General features: G+C 35.2%; 1 pseudogene; it reads right to left on the bottom strand.

Moving 5' to 3' along the window:
• Nucleotides 1-3,303: 3,303 nt before the first annotated feature.
• Nucleotides 3,304-23,153, bottom strand: LOC122229361 (annotated as a pseudogene).
• Nucleotides 23,154-23,339: the final 186 nt, after the last annotated feature.

Below are 23,339 nucleotides of genomic sequence, written 5' to 3'. Positions count from 1 at the left end.
AAAGTGATCTTGGCCAAATAGGCAATGAAAAGTAAAAGTTAACTAGTTATAAGACTGGTCCTCTGCAAGATGGCCTGCCAAAAATGTGGCATCTGACAAAGCTCCACAGAAACAGGCTATGGCCAGAGCCTGATGTAATCAATACTGGTCGACCATAATGTTTCGGCCCCGCTGCCACCTCCAACCATTTCTCATGTCAGGGAAGGGGCTGATGTTAACCCAATTAATCATGTATACTGATATGGCCTACTAGCATGGCAAATCTTGCTAACTTGAAGCATCTTGTGTCTATAACCAAAGGTCTTAGATTTCAGCTGGGCTGGGACTTCTCATCAACCCTGAATGCCATGCTGTCAGGACAGTGCTGAAATCAAAGTTGTGCCGCATCATATTACTACTGTATTCTGGTCCTTGATCATGCCAAGGGAGGAGCTGGTGTTTCTCCAATTACTCACTAAAAGTTTCATAGTTCGGTGGTCAAGGTCTGTCCAATGGAATTTGTCACATGGCCCAAAGAGACTGCTGCTATGCTCTATTTCAGAGTGGAATAAGGCAATGGTGACTCACCACTGAGGTACTGACACCTATACCTCGAAGCTTTCCCTTGCAAATACTGCCCCAGCAGGTTTGATATGTATGCTGTTTGGCCACTTGCAATAGTTTGCAATGACACGTCACATTAGAAATTACAGAAGGAAAACCATATAATAATTGTATATTTACATGTGAGAAATTCAACATTCATTCGTAATTTTTACAACTAAAGTTAAATCTCAACCTAGCACCATTTATAAAAATTAATTCCAGAATGACTAAACACTAATGTAAAAAAGTGTAAAATAACATATATAATGTAGAAGTACCAATGTGTTTGCATGTATGACATAAAAGTCATAAAAGACTAATAAACTTGAACACACTGAGATTAAATCTTCTGTGGAACTAAAACTCAAAAAAATAAAATAAAACCATAAAAAAGTTGAAAGGCAAAAAAGAGACAAGGAAGAAATATTTTCAAAATATAGACATATGGACTGATTCAGAATGCATATTGTAAGGAGCGAATATACTTAGTAGAAGAGCTTTAGGAAAGCAGGAAAGCCTCAAGGTTACTTTTCTGTGTATACTCTTTTTTGAATTTTGTAAAATACTAAATTTATTAACTATCCTAGTACAAGCCTGTACTGAACAACTTAAAAAGTACAAAACAGATTTGTGATTTCTAATATATTAATTCAAAGTATATGACTACATATAGTACATCCTATGAGCAAAGAGAGGTAAAAGGGAAAAAAGAAGACTGGTTGCGTCTAGTAATAAATATAGTAATAGAGATAATCTATATTATGGTATATCCTATACCACCAGTACCAGCCAAAATGCACAAAATAAAATTCAGATATGACTCAGGAGAGATGATAACGGGTAAGACCTCATAATATATCTCAAAGGCTATGGGAGAATCCATTCAACTCACTATGTAGTTTGTGTCTAGGATGGGACGTACTGTGTAGGCTTGTCCAAAAGAAAGAAGAACAGAACTTTACTTTTAGATTAATAATTATAAAATTATAGGATACCCATAAAAGTGGCTCACTGCTACTGTTATTTAAACTATCCAATTTTTAAAATCCAATGTTAAGGAATGACACTGAATCACATTTTTATAAGGTAGGCAAAATGTTCTTCCCTCATTATAAAAAGTGAACTGGTGGGTACCCCCTCCCCACCTGAACTTTTAGAAAAGCAGCAATGAGAACACTTTGGCTTGGGCTCAACTAAGAAAGGCTTTTAATGGTGATTTCAGAATTAAAGAGCTCCACATTCAGGATTCATTAATCACATAACATCTGATTGTATAGAAAGCCTGACTAAAATAAGACACCCAAAAAACCAATCCATTCAGCATTAATACACATGTATTTTCTCCTAGAAATTTTCCTTAATATTAAACAAGAAATCCTAATACATTACCACAAGTCAAATGCCCACCTACACAGGTAAATACAAAGGTCAACTGAACCCACAGCTAAAACTGAATTGTGCAGGTTTTTAGTGAAATCATTGGTCACATAATAAAAACAAAAGTCAACTGTTTACATATATGGTAAGCCTTCTAAGAAATGAAGCTCAAGAAGTGTTAGCCTTTGTTCTGTGCCATCTTGAAGATCCACATTTTATTTTTCAGAGAGTGTAACAGAGTGATAGAGTATATTAGCTACTATATGCAGTGTTTTGGTACTATTCATAAGTTTTCCCAAAGAGGTGATTTGGTTATGCATTAGAAGTCTCATATAAATGAAACACCTTATCAAATATTAACACAGAGGGAAGTGACACAAGATACAACATAGACAGTCAAGTTACCTCTTTGTATATTTAGGAATGATTTTCTCCTTCAAGGTGTTTACACTAGGAAGCATAGTGTGTCCTGATTAATATTTCAGTAGTAAAGATTTGAGTGATCAGAACCTTGGCAAAACCTTAATTCAAAATTGTTAACAAATACTTCCAGTGACAAGACTACGTGATTGAGTATTTATTATTATGAGGGAAAACAAGTACAGCCAGTCATCTTTGAAAAATGCCTCAACCACCGCTTCTCAATATAGAAGGCTACAATTACATGTGGTCTATCATACAATTAATCCTATCTCAGTCGTCTGAAATTCCCTTACTTTCGTTCATTAGAAGGGGATATAAATAAAGACTTTATAGTGGCATTCAGGAGTCCTATGAAACAGTATCTTAAATATTATGAAAATATTTTTTTTCTATAGTACTGGCTTCAGAGTTTGTGGAAATGGAGAAAAGAACCAACTCAAATCATTCTAGAAATTGCCTTTAAGCATAATAATAAGTATCAAAGAGCTGGAAAGCCACTATTAAGGGCTGAATTGTATCTCCCCTTCCCCCCCGCCCCCAACAAATTTATATGTTGAAGACCTAAATCTCAGTGCTGCAGAATATAACTGTATTTGGAGACAGGGTATTTAAAGAGCTTAAGTAAATTAAAATTAGGGTGGGCCTAATCCAATCTGACTGGTGCTCTTATCAGAAGAGGAAATTTGGACAGGCACCTGCAGAGGAAAAACAATGTGAAAACACAGAGAGAAGGTGACCATCTACAAGCCAAGAAGAAAGGCCTGGAACAGATCCTTACCTCAAGGACTTCAGAAAGAACCACCCTGCTGACACCTAGATTTCAAACTTCTGGCCTCCAGAACAAGGAGAAAATAAATTTCTGCCATTTAAGCCACTCAGTCTGTAATACTTTGTTATGGCGGCCCCAGCAAATTCAATTTGGATTTTTTGTTCCCCATCTACATAAACCACTCCTCAGTGGAAATAGCAGAGGCTCTGGCACCCTGATCGTCCAGCTTCTCAGAAACCCTTCTTGTTGCTGCAGCAAGGCTTCAATAAATGGGTGGTAAGGACTTCCCCAAAGTGCCTTTTATAGAGTTAAACTCACAACATAGTTTATACCTTTTCCAACAAGTCAGATTAAAAAGGAAAAGGGAAGTGTGCTGTTAGAACCAGAAGCCATCTCTGTATCAGAGCCGTCATCTGACAGGTAAGTGCAACAGGGAGACTGAGGTGGCCAAATTACTTGAGGGGGTATGGTGGGTATCAGGACTGTGAGGCTGAAATTCTTCCTGCAGTTTACGCATCTGGTTGCTTCTTTATCCTGTTTCCGAGATACTTTCCACGTTCTTTGGCTTCGATATAGAGTTTAGACTGAGTCCTGCCCTTGTACCTACCACATGATTCCGTTTTTTTGTGTTTTTTTATCCTGCTGGCAACTTTTTCTATCTTTTCATAAGTAGTACTCGGCTATTTGCAAAAGTCTTCTGAAGTATCATGTAGCTGCGAACCGCAGCTCTGGAAGTCCTTTCGTTATTTACTGCAACTAAACTGAGAACTGCAGAACCTAGCTCTGCCAATCTAGCAGCCCTCTGTACTTCAGCACATCTTTGGCTTGTAAAAGCAAACGTTTTGTCTTCTAGAAATAGTTTTCTAAAGGCAGCTGTTCCATACTCAGTAACATTCCTGAGGTGCGGAGTATACACCAGGCCATCTTCCTCCCCCACATCCAGTCCCTCACTTAACTGCCTTACCTAGAAAGACCGTCTCCCGCAGTTCTCCAATAGATTGTTTGGTTTTGTTTTTAACAAAGAAGCGTCAAGCAGCAAAGCTTCAACAACCTAAGTAGGAGCAGTATGCAAGGTGATGGATGAGGTAAATGGGCATTACAAGGTGCTGAAGACTGCTTAACGTCTACATGCATTATATATACTTGAAGGGACATATAAGGTAGAGACAGAAGAGGTTAAAAATGTAGCTTCATCTTCCCCTCTTCAGTTCATATCTCTAAGAAAGCATTTTTATTTACTCCCAGGGACTTAGTTGGCTGATAGGTAAAAATGCAGACATGGAGGGGCTGAGAATGCTCTTTATAGAAGAAAAAATATGAAGATATTGTAAGACTAGATTTGGGAGAGTATAGGAGGCAGGAGGGAATTAAGTAAGAAAGTGAAAGGTCATTTTTTAAATGAGTTTTAAGGAAAAGAGGCAAGTAATTCCTGCATAGTTTGTTAACTTTGAAGAGGATAGATGGGTAAAGACAAATTTTACTTTACTTAGTTTCAAACGAAGGACTTCCTCCTCTTCCACTGCTTCAAGAAACTTCATAAAGACTTGATTTTCAATGCTTTTAAAAAGAAACTTTGTATTTTTTTAATGTGACACTGAGCTGGCCTTATTAGGATGGGAACAAGAAAGTCTTAGATTTGAAGTATATTTGAAGGACTACCAGATGGGATTTTGGACGGATGGTAAAATTGTCCAACTCCACGTCAGATTAAAAATCATTACCCTAAAACAAAGCCACAAATTAACTTTTACCATAACCATTCAGGGGGTTGGGCACCAAACTTTCACTAGTTAGGAATTACTTTAAGGCATAAAGAAAGTGAATTCTAGCTGGGAATTCAGGGCTCAAGATTAGATTATCTACAGATTAAAAACCAGATTTGGGCAGCATTTCATCATTTCACTAAAAAGACATTTTCTTAGAGTTACAGATTAAAAATTTATTTTAATCCAGCCTTCAAAGATATCAAATTGTTAGAGATGGTGTCTTTCCTGGTCCATAAGAAGAGGCCAGTGGTAGAAATACACTGATTCAGGGTTCATCTCTCTTTTTATTGGCTGTGATTGAAACCACTGGAGACTGGAATACTATGCTACAGTCATCCAGCTGACTTTGGGACCACTAGTAGAGGGTATTTACTACTATAAACTGGAAACATTAAGAAGGGACACCGCCAGGAATGGGAGAAAGGGCATTTGATTTACGGTTGGAATAAACCAAGTGCTCTAATAGTACTAGACTCCAGAGATTGAAAATATTGAAGATTAAGTAAGGATCTATAAAGTCTTGAATTTGGAGTTGGTAGTGAACTCAAAGTCACAAAGAACTACTTCTGTGGCAGTATTCAATCTATCTCTTTCTTCCACTCACCAAAAAAGCAACTCTACACTTCAGGGTGAAGATTTGCTGGCATTCTTAAGTCAAGTTAACATTCACATAATAAAGTAAAGGGAAAATAATCTACCTATATATTCAGACTTTGAGGTTCTTTTTAAAAATATCTATTTATTTATTTTGAGAAAGAGAGAGAGAGAGAGAGAGAGAGAGAGAGAGAGAGAGAGTTTGTGTGTGTGTGTGCATGCACAAGCAGGGGTAGAGGCAGAGGGAGAAAAGAGAGACTCTCAAGCAAGCTCTGTGCTATCAGCATAGAGCCTAATGTGGGGCTCCATCCCACAAACCATCAGATAATGACCTGAGGCAAAATCAAGAGTCAGATGCTCAACCAACTGAGCCCCCCAGGCACACCCAGACTTTGAGATTGTTTAAATGGGTCCTCCAGCAGGTATGAAAGAATTAAAATAAAGAACTAGAAATGACAAGATCAGATTAGTGTAGGAGACATTTATATATCATATAGGTAAGGATTACTAAACAGATTTACACTTTACTACTAATAAGGAACAAATCTTAAGAGAAGGCAGTGATGAGTGTCAGGAAGAAGCTTGGGCTAGAGGTGATTCAGTCTCCTAAAACATGACCCCTAACTAACCAATCCCTGAGCTTCCTTTTGACATTCCTTTAGTGAACTTAGTGATCTTTTTTCCCCCCTCTCCTGTACCTGAGCAACTGAATGTTCTTAAATGTCATATGGAATGAATTCAGTTATTATTTTCATTCAGGACCAATCATAAGTATACGTGCACACATATACACATGTGCATGCAGGTCCATACAAAACTGATAGCTTGTTCCATAATCTAATAATCTCCCTTCCGGGTATATATCAAAAAGAAATAAAATTATCTCAAAGAAATATCTGCACTCCCATGCTCACTGTGGCATTGTTCACATTATTCATACCCTCCCCACACTGGAATTTCATTCAGCCTTAAAAAAGAAGGAAATCTGTCATTTGTGACAACATGGATGAACCTGGAGGGCATCACGCTAAATGAAATAATTCAGGCACAGAAAAAAAAATACTGTATGATTATCACTTAATTTGAAAAAAAGTCAAAATCATAGAAGCAGAGAAAATGGTGGTTACCAGGGATGATGGGGAGGAGATGGCAATATTTGTGAAAGGGTACAAAGTTTCTGTTATATGAGTCAAGGTCTAGAGACCTAATTGATGGTACGCTGGTCATAGTTAATAATACTAGGTTGTATAGGTTGTATATTTGAAATTCACTAAAAGAAATCTTAAGTGTTCTTACCATACAAACACAAAAGCAACTATGTGAGGTGACGGATATCATAATTAGCTTGATTGTAGTAATCATTTCAACTATATATATATATATATATATATATATATATATATATATATGTTAAAATACTATATCATACATCTTAAATATGTACAATTTTATAAAAATAAATTAATTCAAGACCAAGTAAATTATTTCGTTAGGATTTGGTTTTCCTTAGTCTCTCTAGTCTGCCTCCTTCTGCATTAGGTTTACTCTTAGGTTCCACATGAAAGACAGTGGCAGCAAAATTCAAGTCCAGTATAAAAGAGCAAATGTCTCCTCCAGAAATCCAGCAAAAATCTTACGGCACCACACTGGCTCTAAGTGAACATATGTCTATCCCAGTATCAATGACCGTAGCTGGTGAATATCACAACTTTTAGGCATAGGTCACATACCCACCTCTGGAGCATGGGGTAAAGAAAACTCCATCAAATATACATCAACGGGGGCACCTGGAGAGCCCATTTGGTTAAGTGTCCAACTCTCGGTTTCAGCTTAGGTCATGATCTTGCGGTTTTTGTGTGTTCAAGCTCTGCACTGGGCTCCACGCTGACAGTGCAGAGCCTGCTTAGGATTCTTTCTCTCTCCCTCTCTCTCTGCACCTCCCTTGTTTGTGCTCTCTCTCTAAATAAATAAATAAGCTAAAAAAAAAAAATACATCAATGGAGGAGGAGGGTTTTCCAGAGGCACACTGAGGTGTAAGACAAAAAATGTAGCTGCGCATGCAATATTTGAAAATATATATACCAGAGGCAAAAATTGGAAAAAGATGTAAAAATCTTACGGTGGTAAGATTATAAATTGTTTTCTGCTCTATTTTCCAAAGTTTTTATATTAGAAAATTTTAAATTGTATTGTTTTATATAACTATACGTCAATCCTCATTATTTGCAAATTCCATATTTGTAATTTTTCCCACTCACTATAAATTATTTATAACCTCAAATATCAATATTTGCTGCGCCTTCACAGGCAATTCTCTGCCTTCTTGTTTCAGAAGAGACATGGTCTAGTTAGTGCCACATTTTCCCAATTACTGCACTTTTGTTGGTGATTTTATTGTTTAAAATGTCCCCCACACATACAGCTAGCATTCTTAAGTTCAAGAAGGCTGCGATGTACCTTAAGGAGAAAATCTGTGCTAGATAAGCTTTGTTTAGGCAAGAGTTATAGTGCTGTTGGCCATGAGCTCAATGTTAATGAATCAACAGTATAGATTAAATAAGGTGTCTTTAAACAGAAACACACATAAAACAAGCTTCTGTAGTGATGATTAATGAAGATGTGGTGACCAGAGGCTTGCAGGAATTTAATTCTGCATTTCCTCTAGGAGCAATGATTCAGAATTTGCTAATTCAGTGTTCACAATGATGTAATAATAAAACATAATGACCATGAATTAGAATAGACTGAAGTATATATGTGTTTTAAATAAATATAATAAAATTACATTTTCAATATTATGAGTTTTATAAATGAATAAAGGAAATAAATTCAAAGGACTAATATAAATGTAAAAAGACAAAATTAACAATATATAACAGTTATTTCTCAAAGATATTTTAGTAACATAACATAATCTATCCTTGAAATAAACATTCTAAAAAAATTTGATATTGATCTACATACATCAAAGTGGTGACTAGCTACAGAAAACTTTGAATAATATTAATTCATCAGATTTAATATTTTTCTTTGCATGTTGTTCATAATTATAGCTTATATATCAGATCTTCAATTAAAATCAATTATTGAAAATTCTGAAGAAATATTTTAATATGAAAACAAGTTTCCAAATAAACCATCAAAGTACAAATTTTCAATAAATTTCAACCTGCACTGTTTCTGCTAATTAAGTAGCCTTAAACACTTGTGTATCCAAAGTACTTGATTTAATTTATTTTGCTAAATTGTAACTTCTTGTTGCAAAAGTTAAATTGAAGAATGTTTCATGGATTTGTAAATTTTATAATTGCAAAGGTGAACAAGCAATGTACCAATAATGGCTACTTTTAGAGTTACCTTGGAAAATGAAGATCATTAGGGGTTAAATAATCTTACCAGGAATGTAATTATGATGCACATAAGAAATAATAAGCAACGGTCCTAGTTCAAGAACATTGCTTTCTATCCACAAAAACATACAGTCTTTTAGGGGAAAAATGGTATGTACTCTTCTGTAAATATATCAAAACGAACAGTACCTCAAATTTGGCATTAATTTGTTCCCTGATTCACTCATTCATTCATTTTTTTCAACAGGTATTTTAACCTCTCACATGCCACACAATAGTTCCAACTGCTGGGAAACAGCAGTGAATAAAAATAGACATAGTAAGCAGGAGTTAACATTCCAGTAAGAAGGGAAGTAGATAGTATATGCAAACAAAAAAATAAGATAATTTCAGATGTTGATAGATGCTAAAGGGAAAAAAGACAGGTTGGTATGATAGATGTATATGCTGAGGGAGATGAGGAGATGGTCAAGGAAGGTTTTACATGAAAAATGACATTTGAGCTGAAACTTGAAAACTGAAGACACCGCCCATAAAGAGCCATGACAAGAAGAAAATTTGGGCCTATGTGCAGGACAAATATGACGCCAGTATGACTATAAGTGCAGGAAGATTTCCGGTACAAATCTATCAATTAGAAAAAAGTCAGAAAACCCAATAGAAAAATAGCCAAAACACATAAACAGGTTCTTCACAAGAGTCAATCCATGTAACCAATAAATATGGCAAGGCCTCAAACTTGACAATCATAAAGGAAATACAAAGCAAAAGTACAATGAGAGGGGCACCTGGGTGGCTCAGTCAGTTAAACGTCTGACTCTTGGTTTCAGCTTGAGTCATGATCTCACGGTCCATAGGTTCGAGTCCTGTATCGGGTTCTGCCCTGAGTGTGCAGAGCCTGCTCAGGATTCTCTCTCTTTCTCTCTCTGTCCCTCCCCCAACTGAGTGCACGCACACGCTCTCTCTCTCTCTCTCTCTCTCTCAAAATAAATAAAATAAAACTTAAAAAAAAAAGTACAATGAGATACCACTATAAACTTATCAGCAAAGTCACTGTTAAAAGGACCGACGATGCCAAATGTTAGCAAGGATATAAACAAACTTGAACTCTCATACACAGCTGGTTGCATTGCCAACTGGTATGTCCACTGGCAACTTGCTTTTTACTATCTAGTAAATTTGAACATATGTACTTCTAGGTATTTATATGACACAAATATCTACAGCTAACACACACACACACATACATATCTCAATAGATATGTTCAAGAGTATTTGTAGCCAAAAACAATAAACAACTAAAATATCTATAGGGGCGCCAGGGTGGCTCAGTTGGTTAAGTGTCCCACTTTGGTTCAGGTCACGATCTCAGTCTGTGGATTCAAGCCTGGCATCAGGCTCTGTGCTGACAGCTCAGAGCCTAGAGCCTGCTTTGGATTCTCCCTCTCTCTCTTCCCCCTGTCCCCCCGCCCCCCTGCTCACACTCTGTCTCTCTCAAAAATAAACATTAAAAATTTTTAAAATATCTTATAAAGTGTAGAAGAGAAAAATGAAATACAGTAAATTCACATTGTAGAATAGCGTATAGCAATAAAAATGAACAAACTCCTGCTACACAAACCTGAGTGAATACCAAAAGAAGCCAGATAAAAAGATACATGTTACATGATTCCATTTAAATAAAGTTTTAAAACAAGCAGAACTAATTTGCAGTGTTAAAAGTTAAGATAGTAGTCAGCTTTGGATCAAAGGGATCTAGTGACTAAGAGTAGCCATTTGGTAGCTTCTTGGGGGCAAGCAATGTTCTTCAAGGGTCCTAACAACTGTGATAGATAATGAATGAGAGGAAGAGATTTCATCATTACCCAGAATATGGTTACTCAGGTGTACTTACTTTGTGAGCTATAATTTTCACACTTTTTTGTATATATGGAACAATTCAACAAAGTATGTATTTTAAAAATACATCATATTACAGTATAAATGATTTGAGGATAGAAATAATGTTTTAGTCTTGTGTAGAAATATGGCTCTAAGAAAAGTAGACTGATTGCATATGTTTTAGAGGTGAACCAGGTAGAACTCACGGATATATTTTGTGTAGGGAATAAGGGAAAGGTAGTGATCAAGACTGACTACTAAGTTTTCAGCCTAAGTAACGGAATCAAAGTTGGTGACCCTCATGTTTCCAGAAAGACAGAACACAGGACTGTGTTAGATGTTGCTTAGGATTTCAGTAAGAAGAACAGAGATATATACATTGGATTTAAACATGGAAGTCATCGATGATCTATAAACATTAGGTTAGTGGTAGAGATGAAATCCTCATTGGAGCATGCTAAACTGTAATTATGAAGTGAGAAAGTGGAGAAAACAATTTTAGCCAACTTTAAGTAGGTTTCTGTTTTATTTTTAATATTTATTTATTTATTTTGAGAGAGAAACAGAAAGAAGCACAACACAGTCTCTGGCTGTCAGCACAGAGCCCGACGTCTCAATCTCACGAACCATGAGATCATAACCTGACCCAAAACCAAGAGTCAGACTCTTAATCGACTGAGACACCCAGGTGCCCCTGTTCTTGTATTTTGGTCTTTTTTTTTTCTTCCTTTCTGTGAATCAGGAGAACAGAAATGCAAAGAAAGAAAAGAGCAAGCTGGGAAGCGTTGTGAGATCAGAGCAAGTTATGACATATATATTATACAAATGGTTGAGAAAAGAGAGTCTGGTATAAAAATATAAGCTTGACTTATTTAATAATTTTGGTAGATTAGGCCTCATCTACAATGATTCACCTTTCCCCACCACCCCAAAACCAGAAGCCACTTTTTAAGAAAGCTCTTGACACATTACTTGTACAACAAAGAGTTAATTTTTCTATTAAGTTTTGCTACATGTAGGGGAGGAAGTTCCCATTTTTTCTCTTCATTTCTTTAGCTTTAACAGCTTTACTGAGATATTACTCACATACCAAAAAATTCACCCATTTAAAATGTACAATCATTTCTTCTTATGTCCTGGGTTCCTTAATGATGCTCAAGTGTTATCTGGTACTAATAACATTCAGCATAAACTAAAAAATGTTTTGGAAACAAAACAGAGATACTTTCCTTCTAAACCTTTATTTCAACGATCAATTTTAATGTAAAACGCATTTATTGTAGAAAACAAGAATTCAGAAAAAAAAAACAGAAGAAAAACCATTTCCAATTGATAAATGCATGGTAACATTCTGAGAAGTAAAATTTTTTGCTCTTAACTTTAGGAATCTTACTGTCATTCTATATCTGTGTGTTCTTCTGGATACGTGAGAAAACCCCTACATGTTTAAGCTATTTATCTGTCCAACTACTTGAGGCCAAGAACATTCTTACCAAATACAGGCTTGATCCCTGATTTCTTGCCCAGGAGCTGCTGATTCTTAGAGGAAATTATGTACTCATGTCTACTAGTACCACTCTAAATGAAAAGATTCCATCTCAGAGGAGCCGTTAGCACACCTTCAAGGCTACCCTTTTTACGTATTCTTTCTCTTTCCTCCTGTATCCTCACTGTGATTATTCTAAACCTTTATAAATCTCACACCATCTTCCTCATTCTCGAAAAATAAACTTGCCTCCTACTTTACAAGGAAATCTCCATTACTTCTCAATACCTAAAATCTTATCTAAAACTCCTTACTTATTTGCTACAGTTTTAGATCCTGATTCTATTGTTGTTTGTTTTTGGTTCTGACACTTCTTGAGGGTTTGCCAAAGCCAGACTTAATGCTTAGGGAAAGACAAAAATCCCTCTCCTCAAGTAATGTTAAGTATCAAGTATTATAAGACAAACACAGGATGCTATGGAAGCAGATGTGGCACACTAACACTTTCAGGTACAGGGTATCAGGCCACTTAAGAGAGGTGATACCTAAACCAATCCGAAAAATGGTAAGTAGGGGTCAATGCTCTTTCCATGTGCCCCTAGCAGTCTTACTTCCTTTACATACCACTTAACACACTGTATTATAATTTATTTGATAAAGTCCTCTACAAGCAAGTGAAAATCCACTTAGGGCAAGGTTCCTATCTATCTTGTTAACCACTGTATCCTGGCATCTAAAAAAGTTCCTGCCAAAGAAAAGCACTGAATATTTGTATTATAAAATATTGGAAATGACAGTAACTTCAGAGTTAGAGTGCCCCGCCAGTGTTGATACTCAAAATATTTAAAAACCAGGATGGCTGTATCACCTGGATATCTTCTGTAGCTCTAGATTTAAATTCTGGCTGCATTTCTTGACATTTTTAAATTAAGGCAAGTCAGTTAAATGATCTGAACATCACTTTATCATCTGTATGTGTTGAGGATAATAATGCTTAAGTCATAGGATGGTTTTAATGACAAAATGAAACAGCATATAAAAAAACCCATTTCAGTGCCTGGTACACTAAAACAATATAATAAATGTTTGATTTCCTTTCTACACTGCTTTTAAGCGAGTTAAATTTGTAGTTAGATAAGAAAATTAAAATATACAGAAACCAATGCAAAATGAGTATACTTATTTCATCTTTCCTTAATGATTTTTCTCAAGTGCTCAATTTAACAAATAATTATTTAGTTTGCCTCTAAACTCTAAAATGCATTTATCCTTAATTTTCTCTGTGATGTAAATTTAACATTCACTGTTCACTCATTTACCTAATTAATAAAGTTGTGCCTATATGTCAACCTTAGATTATACTTAATGACTCAACAGAAACTTATTAAGAGCCTATTATCTGTTCAAATTTGTAATTTAGCTTTACTGCTCATGAACTAGTTTATGCAGATACTTCTGGATAGATTCTAGCTTAATAAATGCTCCTAGATGGGGCGCCTGAGTGGCTCAGTTGGTTAAGTGACCAAATCTTGATTTTGGCTCGGGTCATGATCTCATGGTTCATGAGACCAAGCCCCAAGTCAGGCTCTGTGCTGACAGTGTGGAGCCTGCTTGGGATGCTATCCCTCTGCCCCTCCCCAACTCATGTGTGTGTGGTGTGTGTGTGGTGTGTGTGTGCATGTGTGTTCTGTCTCAAAATAAATACACTTTTAAAAAAATGCTCCAAGATGCTCAATAGATATTTTCTTTACTTTTTCTTTCATTTTAATAGTGAAGATAACTGATGAATTTCATCTCAAATCAGAAATCAAAGTTGAATGGAAAGAAACAGCTTATTGGTATAATCAAAAATTGGTATCATTTGCAGCAACTATGGTCTTCAGCTTTAAAATTTTTAAGGGAATAGTTCACAAATAGTAGAAATCTGATAAACTGTTCTAAATGCTAATTTCAAATGTTAGTAATCAATCTGTATGCTTCAGATCTATATTGGTTACAAATACCGCAGTTTATTCAGTATATGGAGACTTAAAAATAAAACAACAGACCCAACAAGGATAATTAAAATTAAGTTCTTCAGACAATCTGTCAAATACAATAGTGTTATAAATGGATTAGAATTATATCAGTAGATTGAACAAAGAGAGCATGAATTTCAGATTGGGAGTTATTTCTCCCTACATGTGCCCATTCTCAACTGACTTTTATCTAATCTATTTGTCATGGAAGTCACATAGTTGATTTGCTTAAAGGTAAAATTGTGTTCCACTAATGTTGTGGAATAACGATCTTCAATTAAGTTCACCATTTCCTTTAAATCACAAGACACAAGAATAGAATCTCAAGATAGTCTAATTAGAGAATTTCAACTTGTCATTCGAAATGATTTATACACTGTCATTGATGTTTCTCATTTTAGAAATAAGTGTCATAATTCTAATAGAGTGATGACTTTCTTATCTTGGGTGCTAGTGAGTAACTACATAATTATTGTTTCAAGAATCACTACACAAATATTGAGAAAATGAATCACCAAAGAGTTTTAAAATGAGAATGTGAAAATGGAAGTAATTTTAAATTACATAATGTAAAACTGAGAGCATGCTTCTTCAACATATCACACCAAAATCTGCAAAGTAAACATGACACACTAGGAATAGGAATAAGTTGGAATTCTTACCCTGGAAGGGAACACACTAAAGGTTTTTCTCAGTTTGTCCAGTTCTCAATTTCTTTAGAGTGGGTGGGTCTTTTCTTCTTTTGGCCTCGGAGAAAACTTTGGGCCACCTTTCTGCACGATGAAACGGAGAAGACAAGGAGGCACATTAGTTTCATAAAAGACTTGCAAAATTCCCATATTCATCCTCCACCTTACATTTAGGGCCCTCATAGCCTCGCCATTATCTTTCTGGGAAGATTAATTCCCATTTCCACTGTGGACTCTTCTCCAATATATTCTGTGCTGAAGCTTCTTGGTGTCCATTCCTTTGGTAACATGTTCATACCTCATTTCTTTCAGAATATTTGTTGAAATCTTTTATCCATTGATGACTCCCCAACCCTTTCTTTTTCTGTTATGTGTATATTCTTATTTTTTTTATTGTAATCTTAATGGAAGGAAAAGACATAAATAAATCAGCCTGTAATCCTGAACAGAACTTGGAAATTTGCTTTCTTACCAATACATTATGAACATTTCCCATCTCATTTACTGCCTACATTATTTAAGCATAGGCGTGATTTTAGTTTTGAAGCCAAAGTTACATTTTTTACTCCTCAATTATGTATTTACACAGTTCTAATGAAATTCAAAGTAAATATCACAGTATTTTTCCAATATTGGAATCACTAGATGATTTTTTTGTGTTTTGTTAGTGATTTAGAGACCTTCACTATCTATTTTTTCTTTTGTTGCCCGTGCTTTTGTGGTCATATAAAAAACTCATTGCCAAATCCAATGCCATGAAGGTTTCTCCTGTTTTTCTCTAAGACTGTATAGTGTTAGCTCTTACATTTAAGTTTTTGATCCATTTTTACTTAATTTTTGTATATGCTGTGAGGTAAGGGTCCAACTTCATTGTTTTCAACACCAATGGCTGAAAAAACTGCCATTTCCACATTGAATGGTCTTGACATCTTTCTTGAAAATCATCTGACCATTTATATGAGGGTTTTGGGGGGCTCTCTATTCTATTGATTTATATGTATGTCTTTAGGTCAGTGATAGACTGTTTTGATTCTGTAGCTCTGTAACATGTTTTGAAACCAGCAATGTGAAACCTCTAGTTTGTTACACTTTCTCAAGATTGATTTGGCTATTCAGGGATTCCCTTGAATCCCTTGGATTCCATATTAATTTTAAGATGAATATTTTCCATTTGCTTGATAATAGTCATCCTAGTGGGTATGACAGTAATAATTTTAATTCCAATCATTTATTTCCTTAATATATATTTTTTTCCATTCTATCAGTTAGTGAAGGAGTTAAGTTAAAAATCTGCCAGTATTGTGTGTTTATCTCTTAGTTCTGTCTAGCTATGCTTCATATATTGTGAAGGTGTTTTATTAGATACACACAAACCATTTATCTTCTGGTGGAAATACTTTTTTTTTTCCTGAAAGTCTGCTTTGTCTCACATTAATATATCAAGCTACTTTCTACTTTAGCTTAGCTTACTCATGATCAATATTTTTTCATCCTTTGTTATTTTCCACAGATCACTTATAATCAGCATTTTTCTTAATCCAATATGACAGTCTTTGTTCTGAGTACTCTACATACATTTAATATAATACTGATATATTTGGTTTTAAATATATCATCCTTCAGTGTGTAAAGCAGTAAAATGAATATCTCCTAAGTCTATTTTTCCTAAATCTTTTCATTAAAATATCACTAGAAGAAGTAATCAAAATTATTAACATTATGTATTATCAATATTTAAAATTTTTATTATTTTCTCAGCAAAAAATTTGAGACTGATATAATTTAGGTCATGTGGGGAAAAAGCATACTTTCTCTAACTCTTAACTAAAGGACCATTTCATAAACATAGTATGTATGTACATATGTGTGTGTGTGCATATATATATATATATAGCATATACACATATACACACAGACACAAAAACATATCTGCCTTGATATTTTATAGTTGATCATTTCTTTATTGCTCTACATTTCTCTTCTGAAAAAAATGACTAAACCTGCCTCACAGTTTTGTAAAGATGAAAGATGGGGCGCCTGGGTGGATCCATCGGTTAAGCGTCCAACTTTAGCTCAGGTCATGATCTCACAGCTGAGTTTGAGCTCCAAGTCGGGCTCTGTGCTGACAGCTCAGAGCCTGAAGCCTGATTCGGATTCTAGGTCTCCCTCTCTCTCTCTGCCCCTCCCCCACTCATGCTCTCTCTGTCTCTTTCAAAAATAAAACATTACAATAATCTTTTTAAAAGATGCAAGATAATTATGATCTTATAAAGATTCTTGTTGACTTTTAGAAACGATGGATTATGGAATATTCTGCTAATTCACTTAATATCAAGACGCAAAGATTTTTTTTCCCTAGGCTTCTTCCTCTTTTCCTCAATCCAGGACATTATTTTCACCCTAAATCAAAGATATCCGTATGCATATTTTTTAAAGTAAGTTTGCTCTATCTGGAAAGCTGTAGTTGTCTTCTGCCTAGCTGCATAGACAAAAAAAACTTTTTTATTCTCTTAAGACTCTTTAGACTATGTTTGATAACTTAAAAAAATATATTGACCAAAATATTAAATATTCCAACTTAGTGAATGATATATTCAATGTCAAGAAATAACTACATTTTTCATGAATATAAATGTTATTGGTAATTTCAATCGTATTTCTGTTGCTAATAAATTCCCAAGTTAAAACACAAGATTTGGTGTAAATGTAGTCATTTCATTTCCATTTTCACCTAAACAGTATTAAAAATCAAAATTGAAAAATAGTAAAAGGATCATCTGGCTTCTAAAACTCTTCATTTTGAGCAATCACCTCAGTCACTAAGCTCAACATATCAATGATTTTCTCAACATATTTTCTCAATAAGTTATTTCCAGGTAGTTCTAGTACTGCCTTATCTCTGATCCTTAAACTTCTATATTCGCTAACAAAGGTATTTGAAACATATCAGTTCATTTGAGATAATAAATACATCAAACTGTCTTGTCAGAGAAAAAAACAACCAAAAACTTCTTTAAGTTGAAAATTTGGATTATTCCAGAAAAAGTACTGGTAGGATGGGATAAGGCAAGAACTTTTCTTATCATGCCTGGAAATAATGTATGGCAATGCAATTCATTATAATTTAGAAGAATAATTAAGAATTTTGATATTAGTTTAGGATGATCTTTGGAGAAAAAAGTTTTTTTTTAATTTTTTTTTTTTATTTCAGGCACAAAGGGCTTTGATTACTACTAAGGAACACTCGGTATCAAAATAATATCTTTCTGTCACATACTCTAAAAAAAATTACGATGCAATAATATAAAAAAAATTGTGACTCACTATGATGATATCCATTATCTGGACATACAGGATCCTCTTCTAAATGTGATTTCATTTTAAGACAAAATAATGTAAGAAGAGTCATAATTCTCAAACTGATGGAGAATCTTTCCAGGGTTCCCCAAGTAAGTGAGAATTTTTAAATTAAGAAAATATATCAATGATAAAATAAAAATGTATATATATAAGATCACAGCCAGGTCAACTCAATGAACACTGTATATAAATGAACAAAGATACCAAATTTCATTGCCTGAGTTGGCAATGTTTATAAGGGCTGGTGCAAAAACAGGCTGGGCTAGTTTTAGAATGGCTTTTTAAAACATGCTAAGGAGTCATTTCAGGAGTTTGAGAGGAGAACTGTAATGGCAACATTTACATTTTTAAAAGATCATTTTAGATATCAATATAAAGAATAAGTTGGAAGCCGAAAGACAAAAACTAATTAGAAAAAACTATTATAATAGTTATATTAGTATGACTATTATAGTCATACTATATAGCATATTATATACTATAGTATAATATATACAGTATATTATATAACATGTACAATATAATACATAATAGTTATATATTATATAGAACAAATTATGTTATAAATTATATATTATACATAAACCATGTAATATATATAGTACATATTATATATAACAGTTCTATTATAATAGAAAACTGTAGCACAGCAAGGATTATGAATTAGGATTTGAAAGATAGCTAAGAAGTAGGATCCATAAAACCAGGTGAACAGATTGGCTATGGGATGAGAGGGAGGAGTTTTTTAAAACCAGAGGGGATTATTATAAAATGACTGTAGAGGGGCGCCCAGGTGGCTCACTTGGCTGAGTGTCCAACTCTTGATTTTGGCTCAGGTCATAATTGCCTGATTCGTGGGATAGAGCTCAGCGTCAGGCTCCAAGTGCAGAGCCTGCTTGGAATCCTCTCTCTCTGCCCCTTCTCTGTGTGTTCATGTGCTCTCTTGCTCTCTCTCTCCCTCTCAAAATAAATAAATAAACTTAAAAAAATATAGGGGCGCCTGGGTGGCTCAGTCAGTTGAGTGTCTGACTCTTGATTTCTGCTCAGGTCATGATCCCAGGATTGTGGGATTGAGCTCCACATCGAGCTCTGCACTGAGTGTGGATCCTGCTTGAGATTCTCTCTTTCTCCCTCGGCCCCTCCCCTGTTCACACTGTCTTTCTAAAATAAAAATTTCAAAAATAGAAAAAAAGTTAAAGACTGTAGAGAAAATGATTAATATTAGTGAATTAAAATCACATCTTTTTTTGTACTTTTAAGAATCAACTATACATAGGCAATTTAAAAATCTACACTAGGAAATTATGTCTTTAACTTTGCAACTACTATAAATTCAACAATTTTACTATATAATCTGAGTTGTGCAATGAATTTGGAAAATTTCCCTCTCCTTTGCTATATAATCTTTTTAAACAATCTACCTTAATTTCTTTCTCCAGATCCTACAGAAGCTTAAAGTCATTCTTTCATTGTTGTTTATTTGGTAGCTTTATAAAATGTCTTTTCTCTGACAAACTGACTTTGTCTTCTTGGTTTTTACAGTGCAGATGTCAAAGTCTCAGAATTATTTCTTCTCTCCTCATTCTAAATAGGAAAAAAAGTTTTCATAGGCACATATAGAAACTGTCACAAAAAATTAATGGGACGGAATTGCTGGTCTTCATCCACATGACTGATAGCCCTGTGATAGCTTTTACGTCCTTATACATCTAAATAGTCATTTTGGGGGTGCCTGGGTGGCTCAGGAGGTTAAGCGTCTCACTCTTGATCTCATCTCAGGTCTTGATCTCAGGGTCATGAATTCAAGCCTTGCGTTGGGCTCTGTGCTAGGAAAAGGCATTTTGCCTGTTTGATCTCAGTATCTAAAACAATGTCTGGCACATGGTAGGTGCTAAATAAACATTTGTTAATTACGGAATTAATGAATTCATATATCAAATAGCAAGAGTATTAACTGTCAAGCCTCAGAGGAGAGTTGCTCTTACTTCATTTAATAAGAGTATAGGATTCCCTCTATTGGATGTTTTTCCTTTCTCTGCGCAATCCTACCACATTCTGGATTCTCTGTTGATGTCCTCATATTTATTCTCCCTACTTTAGGGCTGTTCAGGTTTATCAAATTTTTCTTCACCTACATGTTTCCAAAAGAAAATCACTGCACTTAGTTACTGTGCATATAATTATGACACTCACATTTTTATTTTTTTAAAAAACGAAAGCTCTGTCAGAAGCTAACTCCGATTGAATACAAAGCATTTCAAGTCAAAAAATTATGAAGCACAGATTGTATGTCCAGAGCAAGGTTAGCTGCTAGAGACAGTAGTATCTCTTTTATAAATGGAATGTAAATGGCATAGTAATCTGAAATCCACTAACATTCATCCCATTGAAAAGGACACGAACAAGCTCTCCTTTCACAGATGGGAACTTGATCATCATTCTTTCTCTCCTTGAATTCATATTTTTATTTCACTTCTCCCACATAACTTTATCCTAACATTTTAGTGTTTGAAAATATTTTAAACTGACCATCCTATTACATTTTCCTGTAACAACAGCAAAAAAAATATATATATATATATATATATATTTATTTATTTTTAAATCCTCAGAACATAAGTTCCAAAAATTTTCTTTAGTATTGTGTTATCATTAAATTATTAGACTACTAATGATCAAATAACAAACATATTACAAATTATGATCATTATAAAATATCAAGTCAGTTCTTACCGGAAATGCATCTCATAAAGAAATAGATAGGGCCTTCTCTCCCAACCCCCACTTAGATCATGTATCCAGGATTGATGCTATTTATTGCTAAGAAAGTAATACTTTCTTCAATACTATTTATTGAAAGAAACAGTTTGTGTTAATTCTGTTCTTCTATTTTGTATTCTTCTATACTAAGTATTTGGGAGTAGAAGGATTTCTGGTTATAACAACCATTCTTTTGAACCACTAAGCCATGTATCAAAAATCACATAGAGGTATCTCATCAAAAATTATTTCTAATAAGCTGACAATTCAATTGAGTCCTGCAATACTTTCGAAGGCCTTTGGAAATTGCCACTCTTGTAAAAGAATTAGTTACCCAGTCATTAGAATCACTCACTTTCTTAACAGATTTGGGTCAGGTTAAAGGTATTGCTTTATTTGTAGAGTGGGAGAGGGACATGACCAAAGAAGAAGGGGGAAAGGTGTCAGATTTAGGCACACTCTAAGGCAAATCAATTTTACAGAAGAAAACATACAAGTGGACAACCTGAGAATTAGTACCCTTAAACTATACTTTATGTAAAGGGTATGTATGGAAACCCTCCATGTACCTTGCAAAGTGAAAGGTTAGGGATTTGAAGAGGTTGCTTCAGGATACACACACATTTGGGTACAGTGTAACAAGTCATGACTTAAGTAGTTCACATCCTTTTGTGTATGTTACCTGTTTTTCCCCCACCTTGGGTGTGTGTGTGATGATGTATGGGAGAAAATCATTTTAATATAAAAATAACTTTGTTAATAAAAACCCATCTTTTTCATAATTATAGTAACAACGTATGTATTTTAAATAAAAATTGGCTCTCATCAAATTGACTTTAAAATAATTAGCTAAGTCATTTTCTCTTTACGCAGAAAAGATAAAAATGCATTTCCCTTTTCAACAAGTCTCAAATTATTCTAAATTGTGAATGAAAGTTGAAAAATAGAGATCATTGCCATATCTACAAATTAGAAACCAGATAATCACTTTATTTCTGATGATTTGGGGTGCCTCAGCCAATTTTATTAACATTCCTCAAAACTCTGCTATCCAAGACAAACTGTTTGGTGGTCTTTTAAATTTGTAAAGACATTACCGAGGCAATCAAAAACTAAATGACTCATGTCCAAAATATTAAAAACACTGCTCTCTTCCAGACCGATAAATTGAAGCCAGTGGACTTTTTTTTTTTAAATTACATTTAGATTTTAACCTATTTTAAAGATAGGATGTAATTTTAAGCTTCGTGTGGTGTTTATTCACAACAGCTGTTAATTTTCGCTTAAATCAAAAAGAGAAGGTTATCAACAAAAACATATTTTAAAGTTAACCCTTGAGGGGCGCCTGGGTGGCTCAGTCGGTTGGGTTTCCGACTTAGGCTCGGGTCATGATCCCACGCTTCGTGGGTTCGAGCCCTGTGTTGGGCTCTGTGCTGACAGCTCAGAGCCTGGAGCCTGCCTCGGATTCTGTGTCCTCCCTCTCTCTCTCTCTGTCTCCACCCCCCCCCCCCAAAAAAAAAAGTTAGCCCTTGAGTCGAACCCATCCTTTGATCAGAGATGACAGGTGGGGTGATGAATCAAAACGGTATGTAAAAACATCTTCTAACCTTAACCAATATTTAAGCCTTCAGTTGACAAAATACTAAGTAAGAGGGTGGCGAAGGGCGTCATTGTTGCTAATTGGCGGTTAATGAGGATAAATTGCCTACATTTACCGTTTTCTCCTTTATTTTTTTTAAGGCAGAAATAGCCGCAGAGCTTGAGGGGGATCCACCTGACTGCGACCTCCAAGGACAGTAACGAATTCAACAACTCGCGACTCCGCAGCTCAGGGATTATCATCTAGAAACGACCAAAGGCCGTAGCAACTCTAGGGCAGCCGGGTACAATTCCCAAATCCCAAAGCTTGGCACTAAACTCAAAAAATTAGATTTTTTTTTTTTTTTTTAAGAGCAGTGTTCTGAATAACTATGGGACCATGAGTAATTCGCCGAGCTTGTTTCAAACGATAGCCTGAAAATTCGCAGCAGCGCCCAGGAAACGGAGATGGGGAGCTCTGCACAGCTTCCTGCCGCCCCCCTCGTCCCGAAAGCATCGTTACAGGTTTTCAACTCCCAGCCACAGCGAGGCGAGAGCTTTGTTAACCTTTAACGGCGCTGAGAGGACCCAACACGCACCACAAACGCTCGGGGACCCCCAAGCGGTCGCTGAGTGAAAAGAAGTCGCTGGAGGACTGCTGAAAAACAAGCCACCGACTCGACCGCCACAGCGGCGGGTAACG

Source organism: Panthera leo, chromosome C2 (genome assembly GCF_018350215.1).
Source record: "Panthera leo isolate Ple1 chromosome C2, P.leo_Ple1_pat1.1, whole genome shotgun sequence".
Classification (NCBI taxonomy): Eukaryota; Metazoa; Chordata; class Mammalia; order Carnivora; family Felidae; genus Panthera; species Panthera leo.
The sequence above is the reverse complement of the archived record's forward strand: the minus strand, read 5'-3'. Positions and strand labels throughout refer to the sequence as shown.